At 40.2% G+C, this 15,775-nt stretch overlaps 1 protein-coding gene across 2 annotated transcripts in view; it reads right to left on the reverse strand.

Moving 5' to 3' along the window:
* Positions 1–15,497, reverse strand: part of Mrtf (Myocardin-related transcription factor) — a 332,782-nt gene extending 317,285 nt beyond the window's left edge. For both annotated transcript variants that reach the window (XM_070096707.1, XM_070096705.1), the window contains exon 1: positions 15,203–15,497. The gene's annotated coding sequence lies outside the window, so the exon portion shown is untranslated. The remainder of the gene's footprint in view (positions 1–15,202) is intronic.
* Positions 15,498–15,775: the final 278 nt, after the last annotated feature.

Raw genomic sequence — 15,775 nt, forward strand, 5'->3', positions numbered from 1 at the left:
AGAGAGAGAGGATCCAGTAGCGATCAGTGAAGAGGCGGGGCCAGGAGCTGAGTCTCGACCCCTGCAACCACAATTAGGTGAGTACACACACACACACACACACACACACACACAGTTTGGAACCCACACCTAGCCAAGCACGTAAAGAAACTAGAGAAAGTGCAAAGGTTTGCAACAAGACTAGTCCCAGAGCTAAGAGGTATGTCCTACGAGGAGAGGGAAATCAACCTGACGACACTGGAGGACAGGAGAGATAGGGGGGACATGATAACGACATACAAAATACTGAGAGGAATTGACAAGGTGGACAAAGACAGGATGTTCCAGAGATTGGACACAGTAACAAGGGGACACAGTTGGAAGTTGAAGACACAGATGAATCACAGGGATGTTAGGAAGTATTTCTTCAGCCACAGAGTAGTCAGTAAGTGGAATAGTTTGGGAAGCGATGTAGTGGAGGCAGGATCCATACATAGCTTTAAGCAGAGGTATGATAAAGCTCACGGTTCAGGGAGAGTGACCTAGTAGCGATCAGTGAAGAGGCGGAGCCTCGACCCCCGCAACCTCAACTAGGTGAGTACAACTAGGTAAGTACACACACACACACACACACACACACACACACACACACACACACACACACACACACACACACACACACACACACACACACACACACACACACGCGCGCGCGGTTATTAACAAAACTTTACCAGATCATGTGTACAAGAATGAAAAAAAATGACTTTATATTTGCGAATTATAAAATAGCTTCCAAACATATGGATGGAGAAATGATAGAGAGATTGTTAGAACTTATATTGGACCAAAATTAAAATGTGAAGCAGTTGCCTGGCGGTCACACCTTCAAAAAAAAATGGCAAAGTAAAAAAAAATCAAAGAGTTTAAAGGACATGAATGAATAAAGATTTTAGTACCTGTAGCAAGTATAACAAGACATCACAGTGGCTGACCAATGGAATGATTTAAAAGAGGTTGGGAGTGCCACTTTTTTTTATATCAAAGATGGGATTCCACAAGATAGATCTTGCTCTTGTGAGGTTACATATGCAAGTTTAGTTATCACAATGCAATTTTATCAGATAAAACTGGTTAGCCACACACTGCGGTTGTGCCTAATTTTATTATGCAAAACAAGCACTACCCACTTCCACCCCAAAGACCGATAACTCCATATGAGCAAGGTTCGCTATTGCCCTTAGTGCAGTGACAAGAGAAATACAGAAACCACATTCATTATGGAAAAAAAAATTGGCTCTTTCAACAACCTTGAGAGTGGACTTGGTGGAAATGTTTGTGGTGGTGAGCAAACGATCACCACCCAACAAATCGACTAACAATAACACACAACTTATGATCCAATCTAAATAAAAAGTGCCCCCTGACAAATTTATAATAGTTGTATGTCCAAAACTGAAGTACCCTTGGTACAAAAAAATAGGTACGTGCGTGTACTCAGGATGCTTTTGCATCCTGAGTACACGCACGTAGCTCTGCGTCTTGACTGTTATCAGCCGACTTGACTAATTACTGGCCACTATCAGCCGACTTGACTAATTATTGACCACTATCAGCCGACCTGACTAATTACCGGCCACTGTCTGCCGACCTGACTAATTACTGGCCACTAGGACCCGATCATATATATATTCTCGCTATGTATAGTACTGACCTCCAATGATACATTAATTACTTACAGATATTTAACAGACAATAACTATCATGCTTTTTAACACAATCGGTCAAATAAACCTAATTATCCTATAAACTAAGACCTCGCAAATGTGGTACACATCTTTATTTAAGCTCCACAACTACCTTAAGCACACTCGCCTAACCTTGCAAAAAATTAAACTATATAGTTTAGCTTAATCATGTCAGCCTAAATTGCTTTTGTTTAACATCATTGAAACATTATTTCCTGATGTTCGGACTGATTTTCAAGTTATTATAACAATACATTTATACTGCTTATATGGCAAAACCATCGATGATTTAAAAGTCAAGATGGCAGGGTCTGCTTAAAGAGCAGGATATAACCAACTCTTCAGCCTCGGACAGGTGAAAATATATTTCTGAACGTCCCTATGACTTCTCTGTTGTCAGTTACCTGCATGTTCCCTGGCTCTCCTCGCACTACCACCAGCTGATAAGTTCTTAATTTAAAACTATCTGTGAAACCAGTTAATCACCAAGTCAACACAGCCAAGTGGTACTGTTATATTATTACTAGTCCTTTAATATACACATATATAAAATGGGTTGGTGATTACGAGAGGTTTTGTAGACCTGAATGACTTTCTCAAGGAATTTTTAGATGTTTGGACACAAAACACAATGGCTTGTGCAATAAGCTTGCAGGAACCTTATAGACTTCTAAAAGCAGAGTTAAGAGGCGTGAAAGATGTTTTAGTTCTCAAGGATGAGGTTCTACTTCCTAGGGAGGTGAGTGACAAATTACAATCTCATTTGAATATGAAAAATGGAAAGCGCAATAAGGAATGTGAGGCGGCTGGCAATCTGAAGGGAAACATGAACTGTTTGCAAGGGTTTTAAAGGAATGTAAAGAGGAACTTAGCATACCTTTGGCTAATCTTTTTAATATATCACTACAAACTGGCATAGTGCCAGACAAGTGGAAAATGGAAAATGTAATACAGTACCTATTTACAAGGAAGGTGACAGGTCCCTAGCTTCGAACTATAGACCAATAGGCCTTACCTCCATAGTGGGAAAATTTATGGAATCAATAATTGCCGAGGCAATTCGTAGCCATCTTGAAAGGCATAAATTGATTAATGTATCTCAGCACGGTTTTACAAAAGGGTGTTGCTGTCTTGCGAATTTACTAACTTTTTTCACTAAGGTATTTGAGGAGGTAGATCATGGTACTGAATATGAAATGGTGTATGTGGACTTCAGTAAGGCTTTCCACATCAGAGGCTATTGAGGAAACAAGGTACACGGAACAGGAGAGTTTGCATAAATGGGGAGAAATCAGAATGGGGGCACATCACAAGTGGTGTTCCACAGGGGGTCAGTGTTGGGCCCCTTGTTTTTCACAATTTACATAAACGACATAGATGAGGGATTAAATAGCAACATAAGCAAATTTGCTGATGACACCAAAATAGGCCATCCAATTCATTCTAATGAGGACATCAGAGCACTCCAGGATGATTTGAATAAACTGATACAGTGGTCGGAGAAGTGGCAGATGCAGTTTAATATAGACAAATGCAAATTTCTAAATGTTGGACAGGAAAATAACCATTCCACATAAAAACTAAATAATGTAGATCTTAATTTTACTGATTGCAAAAAGGATTTAGGAGTTCTGGTTAGCAGTAAACTGAAACCAAGACAATGGTGTATAAGTGTTCGCAATAAAGCTAACGGAATCCTTGGCTTCATATCAAGAAGTATAAATAATAGAAGTCCTCAGACTGTTCTTCAACTCTATATATCTTTGGTTAGGCCTCGTTTAGATTATGCTGCTCAGTTCTGGTCACCGCATTACAGAATGGATATAAATTCACTGGAAAACATACAAATAAGGATTACAAAGTTGATCCCATGTATCAGAAATCTTCCCTATGAGGATAGACGGAGGGCCCTGAATCTGCACTCTCTAGAAAGGCGTAGAATTAGGGGAGTTATGACTGAAGTGTATACAAATGGAAAACAGGAATGAATAAAGAGGATGCAAATGGCATGCTAAAAATATCTAGCCTAGACAGGACTCGCAGCAATGGCTTTAAGTTAAAAAAATTCTGGTTTGGTAACAGAGTTGTGGATGAGTGGGACAAACTCCCGAGTACCGTCACAGAAGCTAAGACATTGTGTAGTTTTAAAAATAGGTTAGATAAATACATGGGTAAGTGTGAGTTTGACCTGACTAGCTTGTGCTACTAGGTCAGATGCTGTGCTCCTTCCTTAAGTGAATGTGACCTGACCAGACTAGGTTAAGGCATTGACTTAAGCCAGTAGGAGAATTGGACCTACCTCGCATGGGCCAATAGGCCTGCTGCAATGTTCTTTCTTTCCTATGTTCTTATGTTAGATGTAACGAATGGAAAGTGATTTCAGACAAAAGAGAAATTCTTAAGGACGAATCTGAAATTGCGAATAAGACAGGTACAAATGCCTCGGCATGCAAGAAAAAGGACTGTTTTAAAACAAATATCGTTGGTGCATTGACACTGTTACTGTCAACACAAGCAGTCATTTTCTCGTCAACTTCAACACACTATAAAATCCTAAGTTTTTATCAGATTCCCCGAATTTTCGTCTTATTATTTGAGTGATAAAAATACAATCTTTCAAGGCGTGAGTTTTTTTTTTCAAAATGTTGCCACACACACAGGAATTTTAATTTCTGGGTATGCCACAGTCGAGGGCAGAGGTCCCCAAACATTTCAGCTCATTGACCCCTTCATGAAGTTTCAGATTGTTCATCCCATCCCCTCTTTATTATTTGAAATTTCATTAATATATAGTACGTACTTGAGTAATACTATGTCACTGACAAAGTCTTTTCTTATAATGGACACATAGGCATTGTTTCCTTGGTCAACGAAGTTATGAATCCAAATTTTAAATATACTTGTGAATACAGTGGAACCTCAGTTGTTGAATGCATTACTTATCGAACAAATCGGTTTTTGAAAGAGGAATTCAAGAAAAAAAATGTCCTGGTTTTCATACATTCTCTTGGTTGTGGACTGAAAATGCATACGGCTCGAGTCACATGCTCACAGAATGCGTACTGGACAATGAGCCGAGGAGCCCAGTTTTATAACTGTGAAGTTCTTGCTTACTAACACCACTCCTCTCATCCAGCCCATGGACCAACAGGTCATTTCTAACTTCAAGAGACTCTACACCAAAGCACTTTTTGGAAGGTGCTTTGAAATCACTTCAGAAACAAATTTAGCCCTCAGGGAGTTCCAGAAGGACCATTTTAATATACTCATTGGCTTTAGGCTTATAGATAAAGGCTGGGGGAATGTGTCTTCCAGGATCATGTAGTCAGCATGAAAGAAATTGTGGTCTGACTTTGTGGTAGCCAGGGATTTGAAGGCTTTGAAGATGAGCCTGAACCAGTAGAGGATATTGTGTCCCCTGGGAAAACCCTTGGGCATACAGGTGACTGAAGATGATGTGGAGTTGGTGGAGGAGCACAGAACTGAACTCAGCACAGAACTTGTAGACCTTCAGAAGGAGCAGCAACAGATTACAGAGGAACTGTCATCAGAGGAAGGGGAGGGAAGGGATGATCTGCCCACTGCACTTGTCAAGGAAATGTATGCTAAATGGCATAAAGTTCAGGAGTTTGCTGAAAAATACCATCCAGACAAAGCACTGGCTATCCGTCTCTCTAACATGTACAGTGACAGTGTAATGTCTCAATTTAGACAAGTGATAAAGCAGAGCCTGAAACAAACCTCACTGGACAGATTTTTAGTGAGAAAGAACAAGCAAGCCAGAAAAGGTGTTAGTGGTGAAAATAGACAAAGAAGAGAAACAACACCAGAAGGACAGCTGTCTGACATATTTTTAGTGAGAAAGAACAAGCAAGCCAGAAAAGGTGTTAGTGGTGAAAATAGACAAAGAAGAGAAACAACACCAGAAGGACAGCTGCCTGACATATTAATAGAAGGTGACTCTTCATCCAAGCAGTAACATACCCCTTCCTCTCCTTCACCTCCTGCTTCCAGTATGCCATTACCTCTCCTCTGACAGGCAAGAGGCAGTTAAATTTTCATTTACTGTACAGCATTTCAATTAATGTTTCTTTTAGTATTCATTTTTAGTTTTATGTAGTAGTTAGTACATTTTTAATAAATTATTATATTGTCATTTGCAGTCTGGAGCAAATTGATTATATTTACATTATTCTTTATGGGAAAAATTGCTTTGGTTTTTGAATCAACATCTGGAATGAATTGAATTCAAAAACCGAGGTTTCACTGTACTGTCAGCACATCTTGGTATCAGCAGCTGCCATGATGAGTGTTAAAATAATGAATTTATAATAAATGTACAACAATCACTTCTTTGGCACCACTCCTATCGCTGTGGGTGTTGAGAATGTACTGTGGAAAATACTGGTATTTTCCAGAACCATTTATGCCCACTCCCGAGGTGGGGGAATGTATGAAAGGGGGACACGACACCTAGAAGGGTATCAAGTCTGTATGTACGGCCTCTCCTCACTCAGCGACATACTCGTTTAGTGACTTACAATCGGCTCTCTGACCAGTATGCATACCTAAATAATGTATATTAGAGCTGATTTCCTCTTGTCAATTTATTACATTGTAAAGTACACTACTGTATAAACATATAAAAATATACCAGATATGTTATAAATGGTGCAAAGTTGACATTAAAACAATATCAAAGATGGTTGATACAAACCCACTACCATTATAGTATACTCCTCACTTAGTGACGAATTCATTTACCAACGTGGTCTTAAGAACGGAACTCTGTCATTAAGTGAGGAGAGGCTGTACTTAATTACAGCCTCTCCTCACTTAATGATGGAGTTCCATTCCTAACACCACATCAGTAAATAAATTCGTCGCTAAGTGACGAGCATACTATAGTGGTAGTAGGTTTATGTCAACCATCTTGGATATTCTTTTAATGTCACCTTTGCACCATTTATAATATTTCTGGTATTTTTTAATGTTTATACAGTAGCGTACTGTATATTGTAATAAACAGAATAGAGGAAATCAGTTCTAATATATATTATTTTGGTATGCATAGTGGTCAGAGAGCCTATCGCAAGTCCAAGTCGTCTGTAAACGAGTACATCGCTAAGTGAGGCGAGGCTGTACTAAGAAGTAGCCTCATAACTCCTAGGCTAATTATACACTACAATTACTACAGGTCAGCCATCACTAATCCAGCAATCAGTAATCAGGTTCCATCAGTAATCTGGCACTAATTTCAGCTAGCACAATTTCAAATTTCTGGGGTCATAACACCAACCTGCTGCTACGGATTGGTGGTGCTACTTGCTGCGTAAGTCATTCCAATTTCTTTTTTTCCATTTAGTGTTATAACCTGCTCACTTTTAGCCCTAGCCATGGTTCCAGTGAATAAAAGAAATACTTCTCGTTGTGTAAAGCACATACACCGTACATTGTCCAACAGTGGCTTGGAAGCCACTGTTGGTCGCCACGAGCTCAGCTCACTCGGATAAGCTGTGACCAGTAAATTTGGGTCTACATATGAGAGAATAGGTCTGTGTGGTAAGTGTACACTATATAAAAAAATCCTGCAGCACGCAGTGCACAATGAGAAAAAAACTGTGACAGTGTTTTTGGTGTAAAACAGCGACTCTGCGGCATATTTTCGTGTGGTTTTTATGGTTGTATTCTCATTCTTTTGGTCTCATTTGATAGAATGGAAAATATATTACAGAAATATATATGATTTTGACTGGTGTCATGATGGAAAGTACTTTGAAACTGAGCTCAAAGTAGCAGAAATATTTGATTTTTGCCGATGTTCAAAAGTAAACAAATGAAGTCACTGTCCAATACATGTCCAACTGGCTCGTCTAATATGCAGTCACAAATGGGTTGACATTATTTATACAATTATTACAATAATGCAGTAGTCTGCATAACAGCAAATCTATATTTTGTGTGAATAAAAATTTAAAATGGAAAGCAAGCGTTATATAAGAGAGGCCTGGAGACGTGACTAATGAAGAGAGAAAAATGTTATTTTAGTGCTAGGAATATCTGCATTGTTTATTCTGGACCCTATTTTGAACTTGGCATCTCTTAAAATTTGTGTGAAATTGTCCAAAGCATCGATTTCTGACTACTTTATTGGGTAGTTGAAATAGGTAAATAGGTGGTTTCTTGTACTCAATTGACAGGATAGAAAGAATAATAGATATACAGCTATGAGTTTGGTAGACTGGAACAACGGAATGGGCCAAAAATAGGGCATAAAGTGGGTGAAACTGCCAAGTGTAAATACCGCTGTTAGGTTAAGCGTATTTTAACCTAACCATTCTGTAATCTCGCAAAATCACTAATCTGGCACTCTACAGGTCCCGATGGTGCCAGATTAGTGATGTCCAACCTGTACTACATATATTTAAGCTAAGTTAGTCGTTAGCTTACTGTAGTATTATACGTCCCATACACTAATTAAGCTGTAGGCATCCTCAGCCCGCCAATTTGAGTGCCCAACGGGGCAGGCTGGGCCGAGGGCGAGTCAGTCGCATTTCAGGGGTGAGACCAGTGACTACCCCCACATAACTTTGCGTGGTGAATACAGTTGTACACACCACGATTACCGCAAGCAAGGGTCTTCCCATGGCCTGGCTGGCAAAGCTCTCGCTTCACACATGGAGGGCCCGGGTTCAATTCCCGGCGGGGCAGAGACATTTCGACACGTTTCCTTACACCTGTTGTCCTGTTCACTTAGCAGCAAGTAGGTACCTAGGTGTTAGTCGACTGGTGTGAGTCACATCCTGTGGGACAAGATTGAGGCCCCCAATGGATATAAGACAGGCAGTCCTCGATGACGCACTGCCTTTCTTGGATTATCCTAGGTGGCTAGCCCTGCCGGGTTAAAAATCCGAACGAACTCTCATTTTATCTCATTAGCTGAACCAGGCAGTTGTGTGACTCAACAGGTATTTCTCAGGTTATCACCTGCCCCCCAACACTACCACATGAGTATTGTGAATGCATTCTGATGTACACATGTGTAGAGGTGGCACCCCACAACCTGAGATTACCGTATCAGCTGCCTGCCACAGCCACACTGCCTACTGTGAGGAATAAGGTCAGTACCCCATTGATTGAAGTACCCCCTGAAGTGGAGGGGCAGGCTTCAGGCTGGATTCACGACTGAAACAAGGGACCACTAACCCGACTCAGCCATGACCCATACACACTGCCTTAAATCCCCATATGGTACTGACTCTTCAACAGTCTGAGGTGAGGAAGTACACTCAGTACAAGACGTGAACAGGAATATCACATGTACAGTTACGTATGTATATCCTTCCTGGGACAGCAGAGATGAGAGAGAGACAAGGGGGAGGGTGGAAGGTCAGACAGATACACAATGTAAAGCATGTTACCAGACATTTACTGACCCCCTTTTAACCCCCAGTCATTTATCAACCCCTTGAATAGAACCATTGACCCTGAAAGGTCGATACTGACTGCTCTGGGAAACCCTGGTCCAAAGAGGCGTTTTTTCAGTTACTTTCCAGAAACCAATGTCCCAATTTCCTTAATAAAACTGGCATATTGGAAGAGAGTTTAAAAACAATGGGAACTTCCCTTAGAGCAAAATACACCAGCACTGAAGGTTTGCATATGATCAGAATATTCCCCAGTTATTGCAGGGAAACAATCTACAATTGTTATTTTAGCAAATTGGCAAATTTCCACTTACACAGCCTAAACCTATATTGAACATTTGCATTAGATGTATCATTGTATAGATGAGACTAAGACACATGTGCAACATCTGGGTATCTTTATTGTAGACGTTTCGCCATCCAGTGGCTTTATCAATACAAATTCTAGGACATAACTTGAAGACAGTAGAACTATGTACAGATGTTGCACATGTGTTTTAGTCTCATCTTGTCGGTATTATATACCATTCGTACACATCATTGTATAGAGTTTGAAGGCATTCAACAGATATACATTAGTCCCCCTGCATCAACGAGAGATACATTCCAAGACCTACCGCAGATAGTAGCAAACTCCATTAACAAGTCGTTTTTCATTTACATATATGCCTATCAAAGTTTAAATGATAAACTGTGCACAATAAGATATTACAACATTAAATAATAATAAAATACAGTACATTCCTTCTCCTCCTTCTCCACTACCATACTTGCTGATGCTTGACTGACTGATTTACAGACCTACTGACTTACTGACTGACTTAAGGACTGACTTACTTTTGACAGTGCCAGTATGTGCCCATTTGCTCCCAAATTCAGTTATCAGCATATTTTTTTTATTCATTTGTTTGTTGATTAACTTTAATGGAACTTTATATGGCCATGTTTTATGCACTCTTATTCAAACAGTAACAAGAATGAAATAGGACAATAAAAAACTGAAACTGCAAACTGCAACCGCCTCCGTATTTCCGGGCAAAGGTAAACAGCGGATAACTGAAACCATGGAAGCTGAATCTGCAGATACAGGGGGTTCTACTGTATTCAAGATCAAAATTTGAGAGTACTGTACCAAAATAAATTTGGCAAATTAGCACCTACTTAGTCCAATAATAATCCAAAATTTCCTCTAAGCAGGATACAACAGCAATTAATTATTATATTCATAATTAAGCAGTAAACCCACAAGGGTCACCAGCAGCTAAAAGCTTGAAACCATACTCAGAAGTGGACTGGGTCTTAAAACCAACCTGGGCATCAGTCACCTATAAGGTCGGCTCATTAACTGCCAAGGGCCAGAGGTGTGTTTTCGCTGCTGAGCTAAGGCGTGTTCCATTTTTCATTTCAATCTTTGTGCAGCAGCCATGACTAGTTTTTCTGACATTTTTTCAGCTTTTTCTTTTTACCCAGCTCAGCAGTCCACTGGGCATTACCCAAATGCCCATATGGCCAGTTCACCTCTGACCACACTTTTCTAGCAAACTCTTTTTAGTTTTAGTGTCGTTATAGTTCCTGTTACCATATAATGTGCAGGAAACAAATTATTGAGGGTCAAGACCTTGGTTATCATTAAAATGGTAAAATGTGAAGACACAGGGTGGGGGGAAGGAGATTCTTCGAGTGAACACCCTCGGGGGTGGAGATTCTTCAGGACATCCTAAGGGTGGAGATTCTTCAGGTGGAAACCCTCAGGAGTGGAGATTCTTCAGGTGGACACTCTCGGGGGTAGAGATTCTTCCAGTGGACACCCTCGGGGTGGAGATTCTTCTGGTGGACACCCTCGGGGTAGAGATTCTTCGGGTGGACACCCTTGGGGTGGAGATTCTTTGGGTGGACACCCTAGGGGTGAAGATTCTTTGGGTGGACACCCTCAGGGTGAAGATTCTTCAGGTGGACACCCTCAGGGTGAAGATTCTTCAGGTGAACACCCTTGGGGTGGAGATTCTTCGGGTGGACACCTTCGGGGGTGGAGATTCTTTGGGTGGACACCCTCGGGGTTGGAGATTCTTCAGGTGGACACCCTTGGGGTGGAGATTCTTTGGGTGGACACCCTTGGGGGTGGAGATTGTGCGGGTGGACAATCTTGGGAAGGGGGAGGGGGTGGAGATTCTTCTAGACACTTGAGTAAGGGGATTATTCTTCAGGTGATCCAATGTTTCTCCAACTTGATATAATCAACAGTAACAAGACCAATAAACACAAAACATTTACCAGGATACCCATACAGTAGTAGACACCATACTTTAGATTACTGTATTAACCCTAAAAGTGTTAACCCAGGATAACTGAACAAAGCCAAGCAATGATTTATTTCCACTGGAGTCTTTCTGGTCCATCCCTAGGGTGCAACCCTCAATAAACAAAACTGGATGGCTACCTCTGCTAAGCACCAGATCCACCAGGCTGTGATAAATGTGTGACTCAGTGGGTTGCCAACAGTAACAGACTGGGGAGGCCAAGCCCATGATGACACTCTACAGGTCACTTGTTCTATCTAGGCTGGAATATTGCTGCACACTAACAGCACCTTTCAAGGCAGGTGAAATTGCAGACCTAGAAAATGTACAGAGAACTTTCACGGCGTGCATAACGGAGATAAAACACCTCAATTACTGGGAGCGCCTGAGGTTCCTAAACCTGTATTCCCTGGAACGCAGGAGGGAGAGATACATGATTATATACACCTGGAAAATCCTAGAGGGACTAGTACCGAACTTGCACACGAAAATCACTCACTACGAAAGCAAAAGACTTGGCAGACGATGCAACATCCCCCCAATGAAAAGCAGGGGTGTCACTAGCACGTTAAGAGACCATACAATAAGTGTCAGGGGCCCGAGACTGTTCAACTGCCTCCCAGCACACATAAGGGGGATTACCAACAGACCCCTGGCAGTCTTCAAGCTGGCACTGGACAAGCACCTAAAGTCAGTTCCTGATCAGCCGGGCTGTGGCTCGTACGTTGGTTTGCGTGCAGCCAGCAGCAACAGCCTGGTTGATCAGGCTCTGATCCACCAGGAGGCCTGGTCACAGACCGGGCCGCGGGGGCGTTGACCCCCGGAACTCTCTCCAGGTAAACTCCAGGTAAACTGGTTGAATGAACAGGCATTCAACAAAAGTAGCATTTCTCCAGGCCTTGCTGGTAGAGTACGAAAACTCTCGAAACCAGTCACAGGTATAAGCACAATTAACTAATGCTTAGATGCCTATTTACCAGTACATAAATATTCATAACAAGAGTATGGAGACTTGCCAGTGTTATTATATGTTAATCCATCATTCAAATTAGCTACGGCTTCAACTGTATAATGTTAAAATAAGAACATAAGAATATAAGAAAGAAGGAACACTGCAGCAGGCCTACTGACCCATGTGAAGCAGGTCCATGCCATACCCCCGGCCTAGAACAACGACCACCTAGTCAGGTCACTTTCACTTAAGGAAGGTGCACAGCACCAGACCTGGTAGCCCAAGCTAGTCAGGTCCAACTTACACCCACTCATGTATTTATCCAACCTATTTTTAAAACTACACGTCTTGGCATCTATGACGGTACTCGGGAGTTTGTTCCACTCATCTACAACTCTTATTACCAAACCAGTGCTTTCCTATATCCTTCCTGAATCTGAACTTTTTCCAACTTGAAGCCATTGCTGCGAGTCCTGTCTTGGCTGGATATTCTCAGCATGCTATTTACATCCCCTTTATTTATTCCTGCTTTCCATTTATACACCTCAATCATATCCCCCTTAATTCTATACCTTTCTGGAGAGTGCAGATTCAGGGCCCTCAGTCTATCCTCATAGGGAAGATTTCTGATACATGGGATCAACTTTGTCATCCTCCTCTGTACATACAGTAGTTCCCCATATCCACAAGGGATATGTTCCGAGACTTACCATGGATACCTAAAACTGTGAATAGTAGTGAGTCCTATATACATAATTCATTTTTCCTTTACATACATACTTATGATAAAGTGATAAATTAAGCAAAATAAGTCTAGAATTAGCACTTTTTCACTGATATGAAGTATTTCACTGCTTCTCTTCAACTTTAAAGAACTCCCAGCATCATTACTTTTGCCCAAAATTATTAAGCAAAATTAAGGGTTATTTTTGGGCCACCATAAACTGTGGATGCCGAATCCATAGATACGGAGGTCCTACTGTATTGTAATTTGTTTTAGCCCTAGTTTAAGTAAGCCTGAAATTCTATGCATAATTATGGGATTCTCCTAAAAGGTTCCTTTAAAGTAGCGAGTCAAACATAATTAATGAGTTATGAGCTGATGAATGCTGAGTTAATGATAGCACTGTATCATCGTGGTTTTTACAAATAACAGTTGTCACTAGTGTGACATTATATGGGAAACAACTCTGTATGCAATTTAACCCGTAAACGGTCCAAACGTATATGTATATACGTTTTTTCAACATTTGAAAGTATGTAAAAAAGTAGATCTCTTTTTGTTTTTCTACATTTGAATATGTGTAAAAAACTTTGATCTACTTTTTTTTTGTTATATTTGAAAATATGTAAAAAAACTTAGATCTACTTTTGTAGCACTACACATGTGAACGTAGATCTGCTTGGACCGTTTACAGGTTAAACATCCTTACTGAATTTTAACTAAGCACATTAGTGTCAAATGCATAGTCAAATTGCATAGACATGCACAAGATCTTACTAGGCATACTTGAATGCAATGATGTACCTGTTCCTAGTAACACAGCCACTGCTGAAGAAGTAATTTTGAAAACTGGCTTGAACTATAATTAATTATGTCTGTACAAAGCATAGTAAAGCAGGTAAATATTACATATTAACTGCACTGTCTAGTTGACAAATGGCACTTCTAAAACAACTTGATATTAAACTCAGCAACAAGCACTGCTGACAATACATGTAACCCCACTGAAGGCAGCACCAGAACTTCTCTACAGGGGGGATGGCTATCTGGTTTGATGGGGGAGCTAGGAGACTTATTCTGAAGCAGTTATTATTTTTATTCAGGGGGCCTGAGGGAATTTGAGGAACTTGAGCCCCCAAACTCTCCCTTATCCCGTACCTCTCTTTAATGTTAATGTAGATAAGTAAGTTTACCTTATTGCTAGTATATCTCCTTTTAGTGTAACTAAGTTTCACACAGTTTAATTACTTAGTTGTTTTAATTTTTAAGGTTTATATAAGATATTACAAGGACCCCAATGGAAATAAGTCACTTTGACTTTTCTGAGTAATCCTAGGTAATTTACATTATGTATGATAATTGTAATTGTGTGTACTTGTGCCTAAATAAACTTACCAGCACCACCATTGGAAATAAATCATAGCATTATAGGACTCAAGCTATCCTAGGTTAACCCTTCAAGGGAGGTTCCTTGATACAAGTGAGAGGATCTTGAGCATTCCTTGGTCTGAGCTTACTTACCTCCCAGTCCTCAGGTGCTGTATAACCCCCTACTAGCAAGATAAGCTTTATTTATATTAACCTTTCACAGAGGGTGCCTTGATTTTTATGGAGTTACTGATACAAGGAATTGGGGACACCCTCTCATTAACTGGACTAAACCTGACTATTACCCCGGCACTGTATTCACCTGAATGGTCCCTATGGGTTTAGCACTCTTGAATGAGTAATGTAATGTTTTTACATACTACCGTTACATTTTTTTCCATAAGGAACTTTATTACTGACAGCTTTAGTGAAAAATTCTGAATATTTAATCTACGATAACTCATTGAAAGCAAATAATATTCGTGTAATAAACTTATTGTATAATATTTTAAAATTAAAATAGCAGTTTCTAAAAAAAAATAATTTACCCAACAACTTTTAAAAAAAAAAAAAAAAAAAAAAAAAAAAAAAAAAAAAAAATCCGGAACGGAACAAAATTCTGGGGTGTGAATGACCGTGTTAACACTCACCACTCTCTTAATGTATAGCAACTTTACAACCATGAAACCTTCATAAATAACACTCACACAAAGTCAATCAGCAGCAAGTCTGGGCAGCCAGGAAACCCGTCAGCTTCATATAGGGAAAATATAGTAGTAAACTCGATTAACTAATTTCCGACTAGTGTTCTCGGGCAGTGCTTCTTTCATGGGTGATGAAATATATCACAAGCCATCAGACTTTCTGGCTGAGGTATTCACTACCTAAATAACACAATATATTATCATAAAGGGAGACTTAATCAATTTTAAATAAAATTGTCAAGTCTTCAATGTAAACACTCAGGCAGAGAGCGGCCATTTTCGTCAGGATGTTCCCATTATTTTTTTCAAAATCATAAGTTAGCGAACAAGGTATCATAAAATACAATTGAAAACTACATCTAAACCACCTAACCACAAAAAACGGGCCAAAATAATATTTTCACACAAGCACGGGGGTTACAAAATAAATAAACGGAGAGTTTACAAGCCCTAAGTGTCAACAATGGAAGAGAGAAAGATTCCCACTTTCTACAATAAAGATGTAAACAGAAGTGTGGAGGTGAGGTAGGCGTGGCTCCCACCAACCATCACTATCACTATTATCCTCCACACCCA

Source organism: Cherax quadricarinatus, chromosome 54 (assembly GCF_038502225.1).
Source record: "Cherax quadricarinatus isolate ZL_2023a chromosome 54, ASM3850222v1, whole genome shotgun sequence".
In the NCBI taxonomy this organism is placed as follows: Eukaryota; Metazoa; Arthropoda; class Malacostraca; order Decapoda; family Parastacidae; genus Cherax; species Cherax quadricarinatus.